Genomic DNA, 9,734 nt, shown 5'->3' on the forward strand with positions numbered 1-9,734 from the left:
ATTATCGTGAATTTATCATCGTTATCACTTGATTCGCGATCGCAACGCACTATAGGGGGCGTTGTTGTATGAGACGAATACCTGCGATTCCTATATGAACAGTCATTCATTTACTCTAGAAACGTCTTTAATGTAACGTGTAGCATTGCAACGTTCCTTCTTTATTGTGGCCAATAAATTTAAAAAAGAAAAATGTTTGATATTCTTTCTCATGAAATCGAAAACAAAATGTTATCTCTTTTTGTTAGAGAAGGAATACCCAAAACACATCGGAAAAATATTTGTACATAAACAAAAAAAAATATGTATATTCTTATAAGAGTTAAAACCTAATGACCGAGAAATAGTTTTATTAAATTTAATGAAAAACCTAACATGAAAAGCCATGTTAAACTTTATAAAAAGAAAACATGAAAAGCCTAGTTAAACTTTACATTCGATAGTTTTAAGAATCATGTTACTTCAAAAATTAAAATGAACAAAAAGTATACATAACGATCATAATTTTATGAAATTTAATTTTGTAAAAAAAGTTTTTTGACAACAATTTTTAACCAAAAATTTCAAGTTTCAATAAAAATCATTATTTAGAAACTAGAAAACGAAAAATAAAGAATACTTATGAAACAAAAACAAAAAAACAATTCTTTTTTGTCGCCATTCTTCAGTGCTAAGAAAATTCGTCTTTGGGATTTACCAAAAACAAAACAAGATGAAATTTTATTTTTGCAGGAGCGAAATTTTTTACGGAAAAACCGAAAATGCACCAATTTCCACGGCATGAAACTTTATCTTGGTAAACGTACTTTTTGGAAATGTTATTTCATTTGGAATCTTATTTATCAGAGTTCATATGGCGATATGATTGTTTTGAATCTATGCTAAACTCTATATCGGCCCATTTTCCACCGAAATCCGATTGACTACTTTGATTTTAAATAAAGTGTTTTATTTTATGATTTGTCGCAAAAATTTCAAAGTGTAGATTGGAGGTACTTAAAAACCGCCAAAATTTGTAGCGGCAGTGGCGTTAGTAAGTACCGAATTTTCATTCCATACTTTTCTGAATCATATTACTTCAAACATTGGAATATACAAGAAGAATACATAAACACATAATGTTATACTACCATTTAATTTTTCAAAAAAAGTATTTTGACAACAATTTTTATCAAAAAATTATTAACTAAAAAACGTAAAATAAAGAATTCATAGGATAAAAAGCGATTTTAAAAATCCTTTATATTAAAATAAAAACTTTAATATTGTTTCTTTTTTTTTAATTCCTATAGTTCTTAATCAGACGTAAAAAACCATTCTGTAGAATACTATCATATATCGCCGAATTCCAAATGAAATGTCCTTCGTTTGAAAATTTTATTTTCAAATAATGTATGCATAGATTATCCCTACATTACTTTTAGATAACATACCACTCATCAAAATGTTATAATTGTGTGGCGTAACTACCTCTACGAAAATTAAACATCAATTCACTGGTATATAAAGCATGCTAACTTGATTCTATCACGAGGTACCTTTTGATAAATGACGGTTGGTATGGTCGATAACACCGCCCCCACATTGGCGATCTCCGGACGTGATTTGAACACACAGTAACGCCCAGGGACGTAGGTAAGGGGGGTGTTCAAAGACCCCGCATTGTACTAAACAATTTTTCTTTCTTTTTTTTTAATACTATAGATAATTTTTCCTTCATTTCAGAAAATTTTTAAATATTTTATTTACTTAAAAAAATGGAGAATTCCCATGACATTTTATTTTTAGGCTTTTATTAGTATGTAACAGGAATAAAATGATCACTGCTACCTCTTTGCTACCCATTCATCAAGAGAGCAATAAACGCTTCTCTTCAGTGATTAAATTAGATAGCATCCCTTTCCTCATTGACTTACCATCCACAAAACTTCTCCCCTCAGAAAAGTAGAAAGTCCAGCTCATATTACACTGAGGGAAAATGTTCTTCCAATGGGTTCTATCTTATCTCATCTACTTTTTAAAATATCGGCTATACACAGATCCTATTTACGGTCATAAAATGCATGCCTCAAAGAATTCTCTTGGATTTCTAGGACAGCATATTGCATATACATGCTGTCCCGCAGTGGACTGATCGTTAAGACACGGTTCCCAGCAGATCACCGAAGTCAAGCATCACTGGCTGCGGTCAGTGTGCGGGTGGGTGACCACTTGGATCAGCCTGCGTAGGGGCCGAGGGTGTGCGGTATTGGTCCTCGTTAAACTGTTCTACCGTAAAGTGCTCGACTTCGCGCGCAGGTCGTCGGGCTACCGAAGCGGGGGAGCCATCCCCTCCGCAGAGGATCAAAATTGTGATGGAATGTCTTCGGATCATCCTCAGGGATGTTTCTCAGACCGTCGCCAATAGCCCATTGTGCAGCTCTAGTGCGACGTAAATGAACAACAACAACAGCATATACATGCTAACTTTTTCAAGACATAAAACTTCCTTGGCAATTTTTTCGGTCATTCTGTCTTAGACACTCATCCTAAAAGCGCTTAGTTTTAGATTTTTCCTCTTGTTTAATGAAGCAATTTATTTAAAATTTATTTTTATATTTTTTTACCGATTAATTTAAATTTGTTAATTTCGTCCGTTAATTTTTAATTTGTATAGTGCAATTCTGTTCCTGCAAATAAAATGTGATCTTTCATTGGCTATAAAAAGAACTTGAATCAAAAATATTGGAGGTAAGCAAATATTTGTATTAAATCAATCTTTCCGCATATATGTAACATTTATAATGCTTTTATATTTCAGCACATATTTAACATTTAAACTGTACAACAAATAGATTTATTTAGTAAATTTGATTATTCATGCATAATTTTATTTTTAATTCCCAATCTTTGTTCTTATTTAATGATTATGAAATCGAACTTAAAAATTTTTGAAATTTTAAACTGAAAATTGAAACAACTTTATTATAATTCAGTCAGAATTGAAATATCTATATTACATTTAATTTTATAATGAAACACAAAAATTTCATAAATGAATAGCTGAGAGTAATTAATCATTCAAACTATCTTAGTATAAATGTGTAAGTGTAACTTAAAGTTTAACTATTTTTTAGAAAATGAAAAATACTTTCTATTACTAACTTTCCTTTCTTGGGATCTTATTGAGCGGGAAGTTACTTATATTGACAAATTTTGAACGATAACACTTCATTGCATAATCAAAAGTAGCGATATATGTAACAGTTTTATAAAATTAAAACAAATGTCAACAAACCTCTAAATTATCATAAAAATTACTGAAATTGTTAATTAAAAAAAACAATTCAGTGCTTTCTAAGAATGATTTGAATCAGCTCAAATAGTTTCTTTTTTTTTCTTGTCAACTTAATTTCATATATATTTATAGCAGAGTCGAGACCCCTTTTTCTTTAGCTATTATATGCATAGACCTTTTGAAGAAATCTTTAAAAAAAATATACAACTGAAATTTAGTAAATAATGAATATTTTATCCTAACGCAACAGATTAACAGGAAATCTTTACATCCACTTATTAAATAATATCAGTTTAAATTACAAAATATCAGAATAGTATCGAAGAGTTTTAATCTGTAAAGAAAAAAATTATTAAGCAATAATAAATTTTTCGTATTAATAAATTTTTCATAATAATAAAGTTTTCGTAATAATAAATTCAACGTAATTCATAAATTTTCTGTATAATTAAGTTGTGACAACATGTTCTGAACTAATGTTTATTTTTAGTGATTATACATGCAGTAATATATATATATAGGGGAGAGTTGGATAAAACGGGATACCATTATTGTTTTTATTTACTACGGAATATCTGTTAAGGAAAACCATACATTGTTTTTTTTTGTAGCTACAACATTTATTGAAGCACACAAAAAACATATTTTAAACTAATTTTAATGACTGTGAAATAGAAAAAAAAATTAATTTCCAAACTCTTACATATCCCGTTTTAGCATACCTGGGTTGGATAAAACGGGATAGGGTTTACAATGTTTAATTTTTTGCATAAAACTAAGTGAAAAGCATAATTAACTGACAGAGAACTGCAAAGCAAAATTTCTATAAATTATATTCATGGGATTTTACTGTTCTAACACTTTTATATAGATTGTTGTTTTATAAGTAAGTACACAAAAAAATATGATGCTACATTTGTTTTTAAAGACTATGAGTTTTCAAACATGAAGGCTTATTTTCACATTTTTCGTTGTCGAGATGTGCCTTGTGCTCTTAATAGAGATTTCTTAGCAGCCTTTTCTTCAATTCTCTTGGTTCTTTTTTTGTAGTTTAATAATCCTTTCCTTTTCTTCCATTTCTAATTCACTTTTATTTCTAATTCACTCCATTGATGTCGTAACATCCCTGAAAGACTCTTTAATAATCAAGCATTTAAATTCTTCAGTTACAAAGAGAAGAATTCATTTTAGAATTGAATGTAGATTGAATTGAGCAATCCAGAAAATTAAGAAGTTTATATATAAAAAAGCTCAAGTCTTCATCAGAGAAATACATTACAATTAGTTCTAAAGAAAGATGTGAAATCCTAGAGTCGAAAATAAAATGCTTAATAATGAACGTTAATAAACAAATTTTGCATTACTATATAAAGAGACTAAATTTTTCAAAAATATATATAGCTAATATAAATAAGTTGTTTAAAAAGCCTAGGCCTACATTAATATATGGCTATTTTAAAATGTAATAATCCAACAAATAAATAGGTGGATAAAACGGGACATGAAAAACTCTATCCCGTTTTATCCAACTCACAAGTGTCCCGTTTTGTCCGACTCCGACACTTTTTGAAACAAACATGGCTGCTGCCTAAATGTGAAAAGAAAATTAGATAGACTGCACATAAAAATATTGGTAAATAAATGGTTAATTAAATTTAATACTCACCGGAATTTTATTCCCATATATGTAGGCAGTACAATGTAAAAAACAACGCACGTAAATGTAGAAAATGGCAAAAAAATAGAGTAAAAAAGTTCTGAGACCTACAACTTTCTATCAAATAGTGATCCCGAGGTGGGACGCACCGAGAATAATATAATCACGGTCGAATAACACGTTTCTGTCGTTGTCCACTAGATAGCTGCAATAGTCTGGTCCCTAGGCGACGTATCCCGTTTTGTCCGACTATCCCGTTTTATCCAACTCTCCCCTATATACTATATCTTTCATGAGTATGTAATTGCTTAATAATTCTTTATAATGAATGCTGTTTTTCTTTAATTTTATATTAATCAAACGAATAATTTTATGCTTAACTTAGGAAAATTTTATTAAAATTCAGATTACTTAAATACGAATCACGAAACAGATATGAAAAATTTATCATTGCAACTGCATTCAATTTTTCATAAATGATCTCAAACTTTTTATTTGTTAACCATAAACTTGTGTAAACAGTGTAAGGAAATAAAATTAACAATAATTACGCTGCACTAAACTAAGTCTGACACTGAATAAAAAAAGAAATCAAGTTAAATAAAAGAGTAAACTAACTTAAAAATAATACTTTAATTCCAAGAGTTAGAAGATATTTTATGCTTTGACTTGAAGTGACCCACTCCTTAATTATGATATATCGTCAACACTAACTAATGAAAAAAATCTTTGTTTAGCAAAATGATTCAAGATTATTAAACAGCGATATTTAGTGCGATAAGTGATTCTTTAAATGTTTAAATGCCCGCGGCCACTCTATCGTAATCCTAATTTGATAGTCCGTGACCTTACGAAACACGGATTTTTTCATTCAATATTTATTTACGAAATATTTTGAGGCTTTGTAAATTTGTATATCTTTTGTATTTATTAATAATTTTTTGTTACATTATTAAAGTTTTACACCTTCTATTTAGTAATGTAGTTTAACAGGATATTATTGAAATAAACAAAAGGAAAAATTTGTGTGAAGATATATTCATTTACCGACTTCTGCGAATGTACTATATATCTGCTAGTAATTTTCGTAAAATACGACAATTTAATGTAACTGCCATTAAAATCTGATATCATAGAATAAAATGACAATTTTTTTTTAAAAGTTTATTTAACATCATTATTATTAGCTTTTTGGAATGATTTTATACATTGCCATTTTCCTGCGTTCTCTAAATAATTAATATAAACTATATTATTCTATCAGAGCTGTTTAATAAAGTCTTGTGATTAATAACACAAAGACTAACTAAAAATGAAATGGAACATGGAAGTAAAAGCTATAAAATTATAAATTGTAATTTTTCTGGCACTTGAATGCAAAGGCAAGGTTGCAATAATTGCAAACTGCTAAATGCTTGTTAACTATTGTATATTGCTCTCTATGAGGTATTAATTAGAGTTCTTTTAATAAACGAATTTAAAAAAAAAAGAGTTAAAAAAAGAAATATAGTATTCCAATCCAAAAGGTTAATAATTAAAAAAAAAAAATCATATGTGTCGTATTTCCTGAAAATTACCCATGAATTCTACTTCGTAAAGAATCCATTTTTTTAAATATTAATACTTTATTTTGCCTGCTTAAACGCATTATAATTTGCTGTGAACAGATGAATTTTTATTGATATTTTATACGGATTTTTTGACAATAACGGTGGTTTTGTTTTAATGTTCTTTTTATTAGAATTTCGCTTATCTCCCAATCGAAGGGAAGCGATCAACGACGTTTATGGCTTGTCTTTATTTTGATCACTGGTTGCGATTTTTACCTTTTATATGAAGTTTACAGTGAAAACTTCTGTATTAGATTATTTTATCAAAACCAAGAAGAGTTTACTTGTAAGTATGTAACTGGTTTAATTAAATTACATTTAGATAATAAATTCCTCAATCACAAAACACATGGAAAAACTATACCTACGCTATCAGCCATGCCAGCCAAAAGTTGACTAAAGATCAGCAGGCATGGATTGAAAGAGAGGCTTACTCTGCAGTGTGGAGTTTGAAACCTGGATTTTCGGATCAGCTGTGGAGCTAATTGCGGATCCGTTGACTTTCATCTCCAAAAATGCTCCGCAATCGTCGAAGTTGCAGACATGGGCACTTGCGCTGCAAAAATATGACATTTCGGTGGTGCACTGTCCGGGTGAGAAGTTGACAAACGCGGACGCTTTGTCTAGATTAGAAACTGAAAAATGAACACTTTAAAAAAAAAAACTTTTCTGAACATTACTTGTTTTATATGTGTATCTAACTTTCTAATATTTTTGTATTCCAGGATTGTGTTTTGTGAACTGATTAAGTATACCGAGTGTTAAGGAGTTCACATCACCAGACATTGTTTTTTGATTGAATCCAATTTTAGGTGGGGGGGGGGTGTCTGGTGGGCCCACCCTCAAGAAAAAGAAACAAAGAGAGAGAAGGTAGGGATCTGATGGAGAGCGGAGGTGTACGCTTGTTTTAGTGATTTAATTTTCCTTATATTCATTTAAAAATGGTTTTCGTGTTACAAATTGATTCCCATTTTTCTTTTAGTTATATTACTTGGGAAGCATTGTGGTGAAGGAAAGGTAAAATATGACAATTGCACTTTGACTGGTTATCATTTTTTAACCTTTTCGGGACGGGCGAGTCATAAACGTGTTCATATGGAAACAGAATCAGGATGGAAAAAAATAAAAAGCGGTAGCCTTTTTTTTTGAGAAAGCATATTTTTCACAATTTAACAGTCTTATTTTTGCTTTCACATCAATTCTAACATATCTAAATAACGTTAGTTCAAAGTGTAACAATATAATTTTTATTTTGAATTAAGTAGTGATATATTAAGTAAATCAAACTATTATTACTCCTCCCTCCCCCAAATAAACTGATATAGAAATACTTTGCCTACCAGATTTAATTTTCTTTACCCTGATTGCCGCCACCCTGCGAATGCATATATAGGGGTGATTGTGAGCCCAACTCAAAATTCCTGAAAATTTCTTGAGTAAAATCATTAATGACGCATTTCAAAAAATTAATGTCTTCATAAATTTAAATAATTTATATTTTAAAAACACGAAATTCTAAATGGATTATATGCAGCATAATTTAAATAAACAATTCTGTGTGACGTAACTACCACTACGAAAATTCAACATCCATTCACTAGTACAGTGGTCGGCAAACTTATTAGCCAAAGAGCCAAATATGAACATAACAACAATTCTAAAAAAAAATTGGGAGCCAAATCTGCTTGTTTAGTAAACTTTTATTACACTAAATAAGTAGTACACTAAATAAAACTAAATTTCATACTTAATAAATATTTATTAATGCGAACAACGTGCTTGTATCTCCTTGGAAAGTTTGAGTAAGTCTGGTTTGTATGTTGTTATTTTTAATTTTAGGCATGATTCCAAGTTCTCATCAATAAGACGACTTCTCAGTTTACTCTTGATAATATTTAAACATTAGTTCTTCGCTAAATAANAAAATGATCATGTCTTCCTTCTCCAGGTCATTCAAAGCAGACCACTTGTGTTGTGAACTAAGATCAAATTTTTTCTTCTCCAATATATCCAATTTAACACAAAGACGTTCAAATTTAAAGTGCCATATTTCCTTGTTTCTTAAATCCAGCAATTGTATTTAAAGCTACCAACGTCAATTTCAAAAAGAGAAAATTTCAACTCGGTTATCGTAGTATTAAGATGATTTTTGACAAATGCTAAAGTTGCTCTGCTGTTTTCTTACCAAGTTTTATTTTAATTAAAATATTATTGCGCCTTCCGTGGATATTTGTGCGAGAGTCGCACTTAAGGAGCCAAAGAGCCACATGCGGCTCTGGAGCCGCACTTTGCCGACCACTGCACTAGTATATAAGACATGCTAATTTGATTCAATCTTGAGGTACCTTTTGATACATGAAGGTTGGCATTGTCGATAACTCCTCTACCCACATTGGTGACCCGGACGTGATATGATAATGCATATCTTGACAGTAACGCATACTTCCATCTGGTAACGCCTTCTTCGATGGAGGAGCGACTTCGACCGTGAAGTCAATACATCTCTCACATTCAGCACTAAAAAAAACCCGGTGACCTTAATCCAGCTCTCCCGGTCTTTCACAAGCACAGCAACTAGTGGTATCCGTTCCTCGAATTCTCTCCCTGATAAAATTCTGGTGGGGGAGTATTGTGGCGTAACTACCACTACGAAAATTCAACTTCAATTCACTAGTATATAAGACATGCTAACTTGATTCAATCTTGAGGTTCCTTTTGATAGATGAAGGTTGGCATTGTCGATAACTCCTCCCCCCACATATGCAAAAGTTTACTTTTACATCTAATCACATTTATTATTCTTCCAGAAAAAAATATTTACAAATGAGGGAGATGCCAAGTGCAAATTCTAGTTCTAATATTTCTAAATAAAATATACAAGAATTTTTAGACATAAATGTGATCGATGATATCTCGAAACTTCTAAACCTTGGATTACCGGAAACTTCGGTATCGTAATTGGCAATAAATCCGGAATTTTTTCCGGAGTACAATCGTCTCACATGTCTCGAAGAGGTTAAAAGACGAAAATAAGAAACAAAATTCCCTGTTATCTTAGGTGATTTTTAAATTCCCTATATTTTCCTTGTGGAATGGAAACCCTGTAAAAAAGAGCGCAAAATGGTTTTGTTTATTTTTCTAAAAATCTGTGGTTAAAAATGTTTGACACAGCTTTCATGAAATGCGTAAA

This window comes from Parasteatoda tepidariorum, chromosome 8 (assembly GCF_043381705.1).
Source record: "Parasteatoda tepidariorum isolate YZ-2023 chromosome 8, CAS_Ptep_4.0, whole genome shotgun sequence".
Taxonomy (NCBI): Eukaryota; Metazoa; Arthropoda; class Arachnida; order Araneae; family Theridiidae; genus Parasteatoda; species Parasteatoda tepidariorum.